Source organism: Temnothorax nylanderi, unplaced genomic scaffold, assembly GCF_030848795.1.
Source record: "Temnothorax nylanderi isolate EJ_2023f unplaced genomic scaffold, tnyl_v1.0 TNYL_tig0020_pilon, whole genome shotgun sequence".
NCBI classification, from domain to species: Eukaryota; Metazoa; Arthropoda; class Insecta; order Hymenoptera; family Formicidae; genus Temnothorax; species Temnothorax nylanderi.
This window is the reverse complement of record NW_027249082.1, coordinates 1-16,612: the sequence shown is the minus strand read 5'-3', so window position 1 is coordinate 16,612 and position 16,612 is coordinate 1. Positions and strand designations below refer to the sequence as shown.

Below are 16,612 nucleotides of genomic sequence, written 5' to 3'. Positions count from 1 at the left end.
TTATAAAATTGTTATCATACATTCTTTTTCTAATTGACACCATGTAAAGATTTTTCAAAGTAGTGCAACAATTATTTTTTGAGGCAATATATATGTTCTCTCTGTAATTGGCGCTGTAATTTAAAGAGATATCATTTCTTTTTTGTAATTGTAATAGATCACTTGAAGCGCGACTCTCTTTGATAAGGTAACATAATTTTGTGATGTGTATCACTTGGGTTATAATTTTTTGGAAATAAAGATACTACTGCTTAGATTTTTTCGAGATTTTTCGAGATACAAAGAGTACGTCTACCACTTGTTACTTAGGTTTTTTCGAGGTATAATACTACCACTTTCTTTTTTTTTCGAGGGGTAACAACATATACACTACTATACGTGTACTTGGCGCCTTTCTTTACCTTTTTTTAAGAAAGGTAATTTTGTACGGATATCACGCCTTTTTGTAGTATTACGCATTTTATAAACAGTATGTACAGGGTAAAGCTATTTGGAGGTATTATACTACCACTTTGTTTTTTTCGAGGGTACCAACATAATACATATACACTACTATGCGTGTACTTGGCGCCTTTTTTTACCTTTTTTTTTTAAATATCTAACTACACCAACTTGAAATCAATCTCAGTTTTGTTTAATAATTATTTATTATTTCCAGAATAATCCTTAAACTTGCATGACTAACCCAAATTAAAGTGTTTAAAGATATTTTATTTAAATTATTACACACAGTCCGTTTAGTCTAATTATGAATGTATTTCAGTACGTTATAAGAATTGTATAATCCTATATATATTAGAGCTTTGTATTTATCAAGGTTTCCGCAGGTACATTTCGAATGGGCAGTGAAACTAAACCGTTTTACTTTAAATTTAATTGGACTTTGGCCTAATGTCGCACGAAATCCTCGGCAGAATTAATGTGTAATTTTCGAGTGCTGGTAACTTTGTTGGGATTAATCAGCGTTCTTATTCCCTCTATACATTCCTTGATAAAAGTTTTCGGAAACAGTTTGCTAATGTTAGATAATTTACAATTTACTTTACCGTTCATAAGCTGCTTGATTAGAATCGTGATTTTTTGGTGGAAAAAAGAAGGTAGAGATCATTTGATCTTATTTATAAGCTATAAAAGTATGGTAAATAACTTATATAATTGCATAAATTCAGTGTTTAGAGATTAATATTAATAATTTTAAATACATATCGCATAACTTACATAAATAAAATAAATTTATATTAAAATACATTTTCTTTCTATATAGATAGTAGACCATGTACTTATTAAATAATTCATGAGTTATTTTTATTTTAAGTGTTTTTTATATTTAATTAAATTTTAAACAACCTTTTAATTAAAATATTTTTCACAAAATTTGATTTTGTTAATTATTTTTCATATAAAAATAATATGACAAATATAATAAATTTACCTTTATATAAATAATAGAGTTTATACGATATTTAGATGCATTAAAATTCGTAGATTACGGAATTAATGTTTTTACTGATGATTTATAATTTTTTTATAATATATACTTTTTTAATTACGAAAATATGGTGATGTTGTTTCGATATCTTGTTAAATTATTTTTCTGTGCTTTTTACTGTTTAGGGTTGAACTTAACATATTTTAATCAGCAACGCTGTAAATTGTTTACTTTTAAGCTATTGTACCGATTATGAATATGATCGCGAAAGATTGGATAAAGTTGAAAGTGATCAAGAGAGAAGCTTGATGATTCGAAGAGCGCAAAGTGCACGTATAATTATTATTTGCTCCTACTGTGCAATGGGATTAGCGTGCTTCTTTGTCGCAGTACTGCCTGCTTTTGGAATATTGATGAGACTTACTCCCAACATACTAACCCAGGAAGGCCACTGCCTTTACAAACTCATTACATTTACGATATAACAAAAAGGCCACAATACAAACTGACATTTATTAATCAAACCATCTATACAGCTATCGCCATGATAGCCTATACTGCAATAGACAATTTTCTGAGTCTTCTGGTTTTTCATATATGCGGTCAGTTAGACATTCTTAAGAATCATTTGCAATATTTGGATAAAAACATAAATTACCACGAAGTTCTAAAGTGCTGCATAGTAAAGCATATCCGTCTGCTTAGGTTTGTTTTCTATAAGATATAACTAAATAGAATCTATATGAAATATGTGATAGAATATATTTAATACATAAAATATCTTTTACAGGGCTATTGGTGTTATTGAAGATACATATAACACAATACTTCTCTGCTTAGTTACATATTTTACGGTACTTTTTGCTTTTCTACGGATTTCGGATGATTAATGTAAGTATTTTGAAACTCAAAGTTTAAATAAGACATGGTTTAAAAAAATTGACCTGAATTAATACATATATTAGTATTAAATACATTCTGATACAATTACTATATTCATATGGCACATTATTATAAAATTCCAAATTAGTGTTAAGGTCGTTCTCCGGCCTTCAGTCGTGCTCAACTTGTATTCATGCTTAAAAAGGAAATTTATTTTACTGAAGTTAATGTTATATACAAAATATTACATATAATAACATCTAAAAAATAAGAAGTTAACTTAGGCGTGAGAACTCATGCAGCGTTGCCAAGTAACTGACGCCTCTCCTCTTCTCAAATCGCGTACTTTACGCAAGTATTTCTCGAAAACGAGTACCGCAAGGGTATTGACACTTAATTGCATATTATTTTTTATTTTATGGAGCATCATATATAATTTTTCAAAAACATTTAAAGAAAACTTTTTTCACAATTTATTATAATGTCTCTTTTACAATAACTCGGAATAGGAATTACATGTTAAAAGTTGAAACTCTGAAACTCAGTATCTCGATTTTTAATACCGCAAGAGGTATTGAAATTTATACCATCGCATAAAGCATACCTAAATTAACGTATATTCACAGTTCAAGAAAATCTAGAGAAAACCGATTTTCGGAGAACGACGACTTAAATAAAAATAACTATGTCTTTTCATTTATTTCATAAATTAATTAGCTATTCGACGAAGGAAACGATATGTCCTTCGCTCACATAGTATATTTGTTTCTGTTTTTTTAACAATTTCATTGCAATATGTGTTTATACGCGCTCTCGGTGAAATTTTGATGTCCCAGGTTAGTTGCATACATTTTCTTTATGTGTAAATTAAATGTTGTGTAATTAACTCTATACGGACTATTATATGGTAGTGACCTTGAGGCCTTATACGCGCGTGGCCTTCCCACCTCGCTAAGGTCGTACCCCAGGGATTGTGTCAAAAACACAATCAAAATTAAATATCGCACGCACAGTACGGTATCGAGCACGTAAATCTCGCGAATGTAAAACTGTACTATTAATACTTTGCACAAATTTGATGCCTCTCCCAGGCCTCCACTTTCTCTCACGCTGCTCGGGGTGTCCCTCGTGTTCCCTCGATGCGAAGCTGATGCTCCTTCCTGCGTGGATATTTTCTGTAACATAAAAATAAACAAATCGATTAAATAATTGTCACGCGCATCGAACATCTTATTCGTTATTCCGATTAATGTTTTCCTAAATTACTTCTTCGAAAAAAGTCTCTACGTTAGAATCAACTTGAATCAAATTTTTCGATTTATTTCTTTTAACTAATTTATATTCCGAAACACGGTTTAATGTAGCAACTAAATAAAACAAACGATAAAGAGATTCTATAATATCTTTAGAAAAAATAAAAATAACACTTACCAGAAGTGTTAGTACGCCGATGCCCGATGCCTCTCCTAGGCCTCCACCTCCTCTCAAGCTGCTCGAGATGTCCATCGTGTTCCCTCGATGCGAAGCTGATGGTCCTTCCAGCGTGGATATTTTCTGTAACATAAATAATCGAATCGATTAAATAATTGTCACGCGCATCGAACATCTTATTCGTTATTCAGATTAATGTTTTCCTAAATTACTTCTTCGAAAAAAGTCTCTATGGTAGAATCAACTTGAATCAAATTTTTCAAATTATTTCTTTTTACTAATTTATATTTCGAAACACGGTTTAATGTAGCAACTAAATAAGGATAAACGAAAAGAGGGATTCTATAATATCTTTAGAAAAAATAAAAAGTAACACTTACCAGAAGTGTTGGTACGCCGATGCCCGATGCTATCCTAGGCCTCCTCCTCCTCTCAGGCTGCTCGGGATGTCAGCTTCGCAGGATTCCCTCGCTGCTCGATGTCATCTTCTGCGTCGTTATTTTCTGAAACATTCAAATGAACGATTCGATTAAGCGTAATGAATGTCTCGCGGCGCGGAGAGACCCGCGACGACGCGTATAAGGGAGCGAAGCCGACGACATAGTCTCGCGGCGCGGTGAGACCCGCGACGACGCGTATAAGGGAGCGAAGCCGACGACATAGTCTCGCGGCGCGGTGAGACCCGCGACGACGCGTATAAGGGAGCGAAGCCGACGACATAGTCTCGCGGCGCGGTGAGACCCGCGACGACGCGTATAAGGGAGCGAAGCCGACGACATAGTCTCGCGGCGCGGTGAGACCCGCGACGACGCGTATAAGGGAGCGAAGCCGACGACATAGTCTCGCGGCGCGGTGAGACCCGCGACGACGCGTATAAGGGAGCGAAGCCGACGACATAGTCTCGCGGCGCGGTGTGAGAGACCGCGACGACGCGTATAAGGGAGCGAAGCCGACGACATAGTCTCGCGGCGCGGTGAGACCCGCGACGACGCGTATAAGGGAGCGAAGCCGACGACATAGTCTCGCGGCGCGGTGAGACCCGCGACGACGCGTATAAGGGAGCGAAGCCGACGACATAGTCTCGCGGCGCGGTGAGACCCGCGACGACGCGTATAAGGGAGCGAAGCCGACGACATAGTCTCGCGGCGCGGTGAGACCCGCGACGACGCGTATAAGGGAGCGAAGCCGACGACATAGTCTCGCGGCGCGGTGAGACCCGCGACGACGCGTATAAGGGAGCGAAGCCGACGACATAGTCTCGCGGCGCGGTGAGACCCGCGACGACGCGTATAAGGGAGCGAAGCCGACGACATAGTCTCGCGGCGCGGTGAGACCCGCGACGACGCGTATAAGGGAGCGAAGCCGACGACATAGTCTCGCGGCGCGGTGAGACCCGCGACGACGCGTATAAGGGAGGGAAGCCGACGACATAGTCTCGCGGCGCGGTGAGACCCGCGACGACGCGTATAAGGGAGCGAAGCCGACGACATAGTCTCGCGGCGCGGTGAGACCCGCGACGACGCGTATAAGGGAGGGAAGCCGACGACATAGTCTCGCGGCGCGGTGAGACCCGCGACGACGCGTATAAGGGAGCGAAGCCGACGACATAGTCTCGCGGCGCGGTGAGACCCGCGACGACGCGTATAAGGGAGGGAAGCCGACGACATAGTCTCGCGGCGCGGTGAGACCCGCGACGACGCGTATAAGGGAGCGAAGCCGACGACATAGTCTCGCGGCGCGGTGAGACCCGCGACGACGCGTATAAGGGAGGGAAGCCGACGACATAGTCTCGCGGCGCGGTGAGACCCGCGACGACGCGTATAAGGGAGGGAAGCCGACGACATAGTCTCGCGGCGCGGTGAGACCCGCGACGACGCGTATAAGGGAGGGAAGCCGACGACATAGTCTCGCGGCGCGGTGAGACCCGCGACGACGCGTATAAGGGAGGGAAGCCGACGACATAGTCTCGCGGCGCGGTGAGACCCGCGACGACGCGTATAAGGGAGGGAAGCCGACGACATAGTCTCGCGGCGCGGTGAGACCCGCGACGACGCGTATAAGGGAGGAAGCCGACGACATAGTCTCGCGGCGCGGTGAGACCCGCGACGACGCGTATAAGGGAGGGAAGCCGACGACATAGTCTCGCGGCGCGGTGAGACCCGCGACGACGCGTATAAGGGAGGGAAGCCGACGACATAGTCTCGCGGCGCGGTGAGACCCGCGACGACGCGTATAAGGGAGGAAGCCGACGACATAGTCTCGCGGCGCGGTGAGACCCGCGACGACGCGTATAAGGGAGGGAAGCCGACGACATAGTCTCGCGGCGCGGTGAGACCCGCGACGACGCGTATAAGGGAGGGAAGCCGACGACATAGTCTCGCGGCGCGGTGAGACCCGCGACGACGCGTATAAGGGAGGGAAGCCGACGACATAGTCTCGCGGCGCGGTGAGACCCGCGACGACGCGTATAAGGGAGGGAAGCCGACGACATAGTCTCGCGGCGCGGGTGAGACCGCGACGACGCGTATAAGGGAGGGAAGCCGACGACATAGTCTCGCGGCGCGGTGAGACCCGCGACGACGCGTATAAGGGAGGGAAGCCGACGACATAGTCTCGCGGCGCGGTGAGACCCGCGACGACGCGTATAAGGGAGGGAAGCCGACGACATAGTCTCGCGGCGCGGTGAGACCCGCGACGACGCGTATAAGGGAGGGAAGCCGACGACATAGTCTCGCGGCGCGGTGAGACCCGCGACGACGCGTATAAGGGAGGGAAGCCGACGACATAGTCTCGCGGCGCGGTGAGACCCGCGACGACGCGTATAAGGGAGGGAAGCCGACGACATAGTCTCGCGGCGCGGTGAGACCCGCGACGACGCGTATAAGGGAGGGAAGCCGACGACATAGTCTCGCGGCGCGGTGAGACCCGCGACGACGCGTATAAGGGAGGGAAGCCGACGACATAGTCTCGCGGCGCGGTGAGACCCGCGACGACGCGTATAAGGGAGGGAAGCCGACGACATAGTCTCGCGGCGCGGTGAGACCCGCGACGACGCGTATAAGGGAGGGAAGCCGACGACATAGTCTCGCGGCGCGGTGAGACCCGCGACGACGCGTATAAGGGAGGGAAGCCGACGACATAGTCTCGCGGCGCGGTGAGACCCGCGACGACGCGTATAAGGGAGGGAAGCCGACGACATAGTCTCGCGGCGCGGTGAGACCCGCGACGACGCGTATAAGGGAGGGAAGCCGACGACATAGTCTCGCGGCGCGGGTGAGACCCGCGACGACGCGTATAAGGGAGGGAAGCCGACGACATAGTCTCGCGGCGCGGTGAGACCCGCGACGACGCGTATAAGGGAGGGAAGCCGACGACATAGTCTCGCGGCGCGGTGAGACCCGCGACGACGCGTATAAGGGAGGGAAGCCGACGACATAGTCTCGCGGCGCGGTGAGACCCGCGACGACGCGTATAAGGGAGGGAAGCCGACGACATAGTCTCGCGGCGCGGTGAGACCCGCGACGACGCGTATAAGGGAGGGAAGCCGACGACATAGTCTCGCGGCGCGGTGAGACCCGCGACGACGCGTATAAGGGAGGGAAGCCGACGACATAGTCTCGCGGCGCGGTGAGACCCGCGACGACGCGTATAAGGGAGGGAAGCCGACGACATAGTCTCGCGGCGCGGTGAGACCCGCGACGACGCGTATAAGGGAGGGAAGCCGACGACATAGTCTCGCGGCGCGGTGAGACCCGCGACGACGCGTATAAGGGAGGGAAGCCGACGACATAGTCTCGCGGCGCGGTGAGACCCGCGACGACGCGTATAAGGGAGGGAAGCCGACGACATAGTCTCGCGGCGCGGTGAGACCCGCGACGACGCGTATAAGGGAGGGAAGCCGACGACATAGTCTCGCGGCGCGGTGAGACCCGCGACGACGCGTATAAGGGAGGGAAGCCGACGACATAGTCTCGCGGCGCGGGTGAGACCCGCGACGACGCGTATAAGGGAGGGAAGCCGACGACATAGTCTCGCGGCGCGGTGAGACCCGCGACGACGCGTATAAGGGAGGGAAGCCGACGACATAGTCTCGCGGCGCGGTGAGACCCGCGACGACGCGTATAAGGGAGGGAAGCCGACGACATAGTCTCGCGGCGCGGTGAGACCCGCGACGACGCGTATAAGGGAGGGAAGCCGACGACATAGTCTCGCGGCGCGGTGAGACCCGCGACGACGCGTATAAGGGAGGGAAGCCGACGACATAGTCTCGCGGCGCGGTGAGACCCGCGACGACGCGTATAAGGGAGGGAAGCCGACGACATAGTCTCGCGGCGCGGTGAGACCCGCGACGACGCGTATAAGGGAGGGAAGCCGACGACATAGTCTCGCGGCGCGGTGAGACCCGCGACGACGCGTATAAGGGAGGGAAGCCGACGACATAGTCTCGCGGCGCGGTGAGACCCGCGACGACGCGTATAAGGGAGGGAAGCCGACGACATAGTCTCGCGGCGCGGTGAGACCCGCGACGACGCGTATAAGGGAGGGAAGCCGACGACATAGTCTCGCGGCGCGGTGAGACCCGCGACGACGCGTATAAGGGAGGGAAGCCGACGACATAGTCTCGCGGCGCGGTGAGACCCGCGACGACGCGTATAAGGGAGGGAAGCCGACGACATAGTCTCGCGGCGCGGTGAGACCCGCGACGACGCGTATAAGGGAGGGAAGCCGACGACATAGTCTCGCGGCGCGGTGAGACCCGCGACGACGCGTATAAGGGAGGGAAGCCGACGACATAGTCTCGCGGCGCGGTGAGACCCGCGACGACGCGTATAAGGGAGGGAAGCCGACGACATAGTCTCGCGGCGCGGTGAGACCCGCGACGACGCGTATAAGGGAGGGAAGCCGACGACATAGTCTCGCGGCGCGGTGAGACCCGCGACGACGCGTATAAGGGAGGGAAGCCGACGACATAGTCTCGCGGCGCGGTGAGACCCGCGACGACGCGTATAAGGGAGGGAAGCCGACGACATAGTCTCGCGGCGCGGTGAGACCCGCGACGACGCGTATAAGGGAGGGAAGCCGACGACATAGTCTCGCGGCGCGGTGAGACCCGCGACGACGCGTATAAGGGAGGGAAGCCGACGACATAGTCTCGCGGCGCGGTGAGACCCGCGACGACGCGTATAAGGGAGGGAAGCCGACGACATAGTCTCGCGGCGCGGTGAGACCCGCGACGACGCGTATAAGGGAGGGAAGCCGACGACATAGTCTCGCGGCGCGGTGAGACCCGCGACGACGCGTATAAGGGAGGGAAGCCGACGACATAGTCTCGCGGCGCGGTGAGACCCGCGACGACGCGTATAAGGGAGGGAAGCCGACGACATAGTCTCGCGGCGCGGTGAGACCCGCGACGACGCGTATAAGGGAGGGAAGCCGACGACATAGTCTCGCGGCGCGGTGAGACCCGCGACGACGCGTATAAGGGAGGGAAGCCGACGACATAGTCTCGCGGCGCGGTGAGACCCGCGACGACGCGTATAAGGGAGGGAAGCCGACGACATAGTCTCGCGGCGCGGTGAGACCCGCGACGACGCGTATAAGGGAGGGAAGCCGACGACATAGTCTCGCGGCGCGGTGAGAACCGCGACGACGCGTATAAGGGAGGGAAGCCGACGACATAGTCTCGCGGCGCGGTGAGACCCGCGACGACGCGTATAAGGGAGGGAAGCCGACGACATAGTCTCGCGGCGCGGTGAGACCCGCGACGACGCGTATAAGGGAGGGAAGCCGACGACATAGTCTCGCGGCGCGGTGAGACCCGCGACGACGCGTATAAGGGAGGGAAGCCGACGACATAGTCTCGCGGCGCGGTGAGACCCGCGACGACGCGTATAAGGGAGGGAAGCCGACGACATAGTCTCGCGGCGCGGTGAGACCCGCGACGACGCGTATAAGGGAGGGAAGCCGACGACATAGTCTCGCGGCGCGGTGAGACCCGCGACGACGCGTATAAGGGAGGAAAGCCGACGACATCTCGCGCGGAGAGACCCGCGACGACGCGTATAAGGGAGGGAAGCCGACGACATAGTCTCGCGGCGCGGTGAGACCCGCGACGACGCGTATAAGGGAGGGAAGCCGACGACATAGTCTCGCGGCGCGGTGAGACCGCGACGACGCGTATAAGGGAGGGAAGCCGACGACATAGTCTCGCGGCGCGGTGAGACCCGCGACGACGCGTATAAGGGAGGGAAGCCGACGACATAGTCTCGCGGCGCGGTGAGACCCGCGACGACGCGTATAAGGGAGGGAAGCCGACGACGATAGTCTCGCGGCGCGGTGAGACCCGCGACGACGCGTATAAGGGAGGGAAGCCGACGACATAGTCTCGCGGCGCGGTGAGACCCGCGACGACGCGTATAAGGGAGGGAAGCCGACGACATAGTCTCGCGGCGCGGTGAGACCCGCGACGACGCGTATAAGGGAGGGAAGCCGACGACATAGTCTCGCGGCGCGGTGAGACCCGCGACGACGCGTATAAGGGAGGGAAGCCGACGACATAGTCTCGCGGCGCGGTGAGACCCGCGACGACGCGTATAAGGGAGGGAAGCCGACGACATAGTCTCGCGGCGCGGTGAGACCCGCGACGACGCGTATAAGGGAGGGAAGCCGACGACATAGTCTCGCGGCGCGGTGAGACCCGCGACGACGCGTATAAGGGAGGGAAGCCGACGACATAGTCTCGCGGCGCGGTGAGACCCGCGACGACGCGTATAAGGGAGGGAAGCCGACGACATAGTCTCGCGGCGCGGAGACCCGCGACGACGCGTATAAGGGAGGGAAGCCGACGACATAGTCTCGCGGCGCGGTGAGACCCGCGACGACGCGTATAAGGGAGGGAAGCCGACGACATAGTCTCGCGGCGCGGTGAGACCCGCGACGACGCGTATAAGGGAGGGAAGCCGACGACATAGTCTCGCGGCGCGGTGAGACCCGCGACGACGCGTATAAGGGAGGGAAGCCGACGACATAGTCTCGCGGCGCGGTGAGACCCGCGACGACGCGTATAAGGGAGGGAAGCCGACGACATAGTCTCGCGGCGCGGTGAGACCCGCGACGACGCGTATAAGGGAGGGAAGCCGACGACATAGTCTCGCGGCGCGGTGAGACCCGCGACGACGCGTATAAGGGAGGGAAGCCGACGACATAGTCTCGCGGCGCGGTGAGACCCGCGACGACGCGTATAAGGGAGGGAAGCCGACGACATAGTCTCGCGGCGCGGTGAGACCCGCGACGACGCGTATAAGGGAGGGAAGCCGACGACATAGTCTCGCGGCGCGGTGAGACCCGCGACGACGCGTATAAGGGAGGGAAGCCGACGACATAGTCTCGCGGCGCGGTGAGACCCGCGACGACGCGTATAAGGGAGGGAAGCCGACGACATAGTCTCGCGGCGCGGTGAGACCCGCGACGACGCGTATAAGGAGGGAGGAAGCCGACGACATAGTCTCGCGGCGCGGTGAGACCCGCGACGACGCGTATAAGGGAGGGAAGCCGACGACATAGTCTCGCGGCGCGGTGAGACCCGCGACGACGCGTATAAGGGAGGGAAGCCGACGACATAGTCTCGCGGCGCGGTGAGACCCGCGACGACGCGTATAAGGGAGGGAAGCCGACGACATAGTCTCGCGGCGCGGTGAGACCCGCGACGACGCGTATAAGGGAGGGAAGCCGACGACATAGTCTCGCGGCGCGGTGAGACCCGCGACGACGCGTATAAGGGAGGGAAGCCGACGACATAGTCTCGCGGCGCGGTGAGACCCGCGACGACGCGTATAAGGGAGGGAAGCCGACGACATAGTCTCGCGGCGCGGTGAGACCCGCGACGACGCGTATAAGGGAGGGAAGCCGACGACATAGTCTCGCGGCGCGGTGAGACCCGCGACGGACCGTATAAGCGAAGCGTAATGTCTCGCGGCGGCAGACAACGCGACGGGAGCGCCGGACCCCATTGTACCCTTCACTCCCAGCGAACTGGGAGGAGGGTACGGTGTGCTCGTAGACCCTGTACCTCCCCACCGGGCCCTCCCTTCGGTAAAGCCGAAGGTACTGCCCCAGTGGATCGTTGATACAGGGAGCCCTCTCACCACGGCAAGGTGGCACACCACGAGAGGGACATTTTTTACACGCTTAACTTTATCCGTTGTCCTACCTACCCGTATTACAATTTAGTATTTGTTAATCCATACCTCAAAGTGATCACTTGAGATATGGGAAACGTAGAATTGAGAGTTTTAACGTGCGCGATTGGAATTTAATTGGGGATGGGGATTTTCCAATCTCGCACATATGCGAGAAAATATAAAGAAAATAGTCCTACTTTGGGCAAATAAACAGATCAAATTATTTTGTATGTTAACTACTTTACAAACCTTCAATTCTGGTCATTAATATAGACCTTACCTTATGAGATGTTTCCGTCGTTTCTTCTGACCAAGATTGAACTCACCTATTGAGTTGTTACTGGCCAAATCCATTTTGGTTGTATGTCAGCCAGAAAATGAGAAGGAGATAAATTCCTTCAATGCCGGCTGATTAACAGCGCCGGTAGACGATTATAATGTTGCGGTCGATTACGAATCGTTGCGATCGTTAATAAGCGCGCGTTAATCATATCGGAAAAAAATAAACAACCACGTTGGATCGTTAATAAAATTTAATTAAGTGACTTAATTTTGCTTTTAATTTTACAATGATACGCGTAATTAATGTATTCGTCCAAGAATTAATACACAGCAGCAATGGAAAGTAAAACAGAATTATATTATCAAGAAATGAAAGAATTTTATGTTAATCGCGTTCTAATAAAAATCGTCGTGATTATATCTCACAATTAGTCACAAATATCTGGATTTCAATAGTACAATGTAGAAACACGAGACAACAGAAATTTAAAATTAATCGATGACTCGATCAATCAATTATTTATTAATGAATGGACAAACAATGTTTGGTATAAGAGTATAACCGAATCGCGAACCGAACCGCGAACCGAATCACGAATCGTTACTTAATCTCACTTTAGATATCAAGTGAGATATTCAGACTAAATGACGTGAGATCCAAAGGGATTAATAATTTCTCCATATAATTAATATCGCAATCAATATAATGAATCAAGTTCTTACGCTGTAACATTTGTCTTTACAAATTCTTATATACATATTTATATAAATATTTCGTTATTATAACGCAAATTGTTATCAAATTTATATTTATAATATGACATATCAAAAATACATATATCTACGATTATATTATATATTTTAATGTCATATAATTGATATGAAAACTATCAATTTTGAGATAATTCTACATGAAAAATGATTCTGTCCCGCAATAAAATATTCTGGATCTCACGTTATTTTATTTTGTTTTGTTTATACAAAGCCAAGCTACATATGGATAGACTATAAATATCGTCCAAGACTATAAATACGATTAACACTTTTTAGTGTGATCTATATATGTATGTACAATAAGGTTCATGTGGAATATATGCAACGTGAATCAAAATATTTTGGTCTTTTCATTTGTAATGCATGCACATTGAGTTTATTAATACATTTTGCTTCTTTGCACCAATTTATGTAATATTTAATCCTGGAGGAATATTTGGAATAGGGAGAAAGAACGAGAGAGAAAAAAAGAAATGAAGAAGAAACACATTTAAATTTTCTTATCTATATAATCAATTAATTTATTTTATTTATTAAACCTATCTGTACTCCATCTACAGATACTTATAGCTTTTATTATTCCTAATTCCATAATTGTAATTAAATTATCTATTGTCTATCTATAAAAAATTAATTTCTATTTATTTCAATTGTATATAAAAAATATAAATATTTTAAAATTTTTATTCTACACGAAAAATAAAAGTCACAAAAAACTTAAATAAAATCTTATATTCGAAAAACGTTATAAAACTTTATTTTAGTTCTTTGTCTTTTTCTGTATTTCTTAATAATTTTAAAAATAAATTTAAAAAATGTAATTAATGTAATAAATCTAAATAATTGATTTTAATATTGCACAAGAAACTAATATCTTTATATATAATAAAATATACATCACCATCATCGTTACTTATTACTCGTGTCCGAGCGTGGTGACTTCTCTTCATATACATGTGTTGCACACGTAGATTATACACATTGTATATGGGACCTACAGTTTAAGTAACGCCGATTCCGAACGGCTATGTTTTTTTCAGAGAAGTGTTCGTGGCAAGAATACTCTTCGGTGGTTTGCCATTGCCTTCCGAGAGGAGAACGAGCGAATAAAATTTTTCTAGCTCTACCGGGAATCGAACACGGGACCTTTGGCTCAATAGACCAGTGCGCTGTCTACTAGGCCATGCTCGTCCTCAATAAAATATACACAGAGAAAAAATAATGTTGTATCAACAGCATTAGTCTAATTGGAAATAATCTTGTTTTATTTTATTAAAACAAAAGCATAATGTATTGAATTAACAAGATTATTTCCAATTAGACTCAGGCTGTTGATACAACATTATTTTTTTCTCCGTGTATATTTGCCAAATTTAAATAATTGCCTATAAATTCAGGCGACTGGTATACTTCGCATTTTCTGCGATACAAATAACATTAGATGCATTAATAAATAATGCATCGACATAATGTATGTGCTTATGGATGCATTCTCCCGTAAGCACAATAATAATGATGATGCTCCAGGATTAATTATTTAGCCTAGTCTGATCTAGTCTATCCATTTTAGAGCAACGAATTTGTAAGAAGTCGCATTTATCTTACTATTATATGGATACAATACATAAATATATCTAATATAGGTCTCACAAATTCGTTACCCCATACTATTGTAAAAAATTCGTCACTCACCGATCCGATGCGCAACGGGCGGAGTAATTCGGCCACGTAACTACGATGATACTGTAACAAAAACGAAAGATATAAATTAAAGAGGCGCTGAAAATGATAAATGTTTCAAAAGATACACATAATTTTACGCGCATCTAAATTCGTCTTTCAATTAGATTCACTGATATAATTATCTATTTTCCGGAAAAAATATTTACAAAAATAAATTTTTATAAAATTTGAATAATTTCTTTTTTTCTAATTAGTTTTAGCTTATCGAAATAAAACTCCGAATAAATGAGGAAAAACTATTAATTTTATGCAGATAAAAGGTGATACTTACCCCAAGGTTGCTCCGCCGGGGCCGATGTCCTCTCAGACCTCCTCCTCCTCTCAGGACGTCAGGCCTCCTTCTCTCCAGCACAGGACACTCGCGAGAAACACTCGCGGATAATAAACTACAATCGCGCGCGGACTAATTTTAGTAAAAGTCTTTCTCGCGCGATACTGTACGGCACTCCCGTTTAAAAAAGTCCTTTAGTCCGATTACTTGAACGGCACTCCCGAAGCAAACGCGACGAACGGCTGCGGTTCGTTCATTCAATTAAATCGGCGGACGAGGGTACGTTAGCTTCCCGTCTTTAGATTTTTATCCAAGCAGAACGAGAGTTTTGCTTGGGTAAAATCCTCGTACTGGGTACTGAGCCTTCCCACCTCGCCAAGGTTGTACCCATGGGAAGGAAGTACTTTACTCTGTAACATAAAAGCAGGTAATAAACAAATAAAAAGTATAAATATTTGTATAATTTATACATATAAAAAAAAATATACAAATTTTTATACTTTCTATTTGTTAATTATTAAAATCGCGCGATCCGCTTCCGGATAATACGACAACTTCGAACGGCACTCCCGAAAATGCGACGATTTTAATTGTCATATTCGAAAATTCAACGATTTCGAGCGGCACTCCCGAAATTGCGACGCAACGAACCGTTTATACAATTGGCGGCGATTGTGTTTAGTTGCCCTGTTGTTCGGTAAAAACGGAATTGCCTGTAAAAGATAAGATTACGCGTACGTTTAGGGCGGTACTCTACGTAGATAGGGATACGCGTAGTAAGTATACGCGAGAATAAAAATATGCGAGAATAATGCTATAGTTGAAAGCGGATGAAGTACGCGTCGCGTGTGATTAATTTCGAGAGTATCGTGCAAGGTATGGCAAAGCCGCACGATTATTATATTCTAGTAATTACTTGTAATCACGTTTAATTGTAATAAATATTTTGTTTGTTTTACGAAATAGATGTAAGTGCCATGAAGAAATAGCAATGCAGAAAGAAAAGAAGAACCTAAGCCGAGGAAGTGGGCAGATGTAACAGATCGCAAAGTGAGCATTTCATAATCAATTTTAATTAAGTTACTGATGGAAATAATTATTCATTGGCGCAGTATATCGTTTTTCGATCACTGTATAGTGTAATAGTGTATTGAATGTTTAATACGTTGTCTAATAAATAAAATATTTTAGATTATATTTAAGATTTTTTTAAATATTTAATAAATTTTTTGTTGCCTTTAAAATATGGATAGGTCAGGATAGAGTAGTAATTTGATTCCTTGAATAATTATTATCCCTCGATTTATTGTATGTGCATACAAGGTTGCATAAATAAAGGAAGCTGTAAAACAGAGTTCATTATAATTGATATGATATATATTATTATTCAATTTGTTCATTTATTGTACATTTTATGCAACAGAACTTCATAAGCGATAGAATAAATTACTTATTTTAGATATGGATAAATTCTTGATAAAAAGTTTAATTGAAAAAGAGAATTGTTTCAAACTTAATAAAGATTTGTTTTTATATTTCTTTCAAGCTTTGTATGCACAGATAGGATTACAAGATTTTAGTAGATTAGATTATTTAATTTCGAGATATGTACATGAATTT

The 16,612-nt window shown here is 47.2% G+C and overlaps 1 long non-coding RNA gene and 1 pseudogene across 1 annotated transcript; one reads left to right on the top strand and one right to left on the bottom strand.

Moving 5' to 3' along the window:
• The first annotated feature begins 748 nt into the window (after positions 1-748).
• Positions 749-3,091, top strand: LOC139769049 (uncharacterized; annotated as a pseudogene).
• Positions 3,092-3,123: 32 nt separating this feature from the next.
• Positions 3,124-4,150, bottom strand: LOC139769061 (uncharacterized). Its single transcript, XR_011717480.1, has 3 exons — positions 4,123-4,150; positions 3,743-3,865; positions 3,124-3,486 (listed from the first exon to the last, which is right to left on the bottom strand). It is a non-coding gene; the product is annotated as an uncharacterized lncRNA (long non-coding RNA).
• Between the last annotated feature and the right edge of the window lie 12,462 nt (positions 4,151-16,612).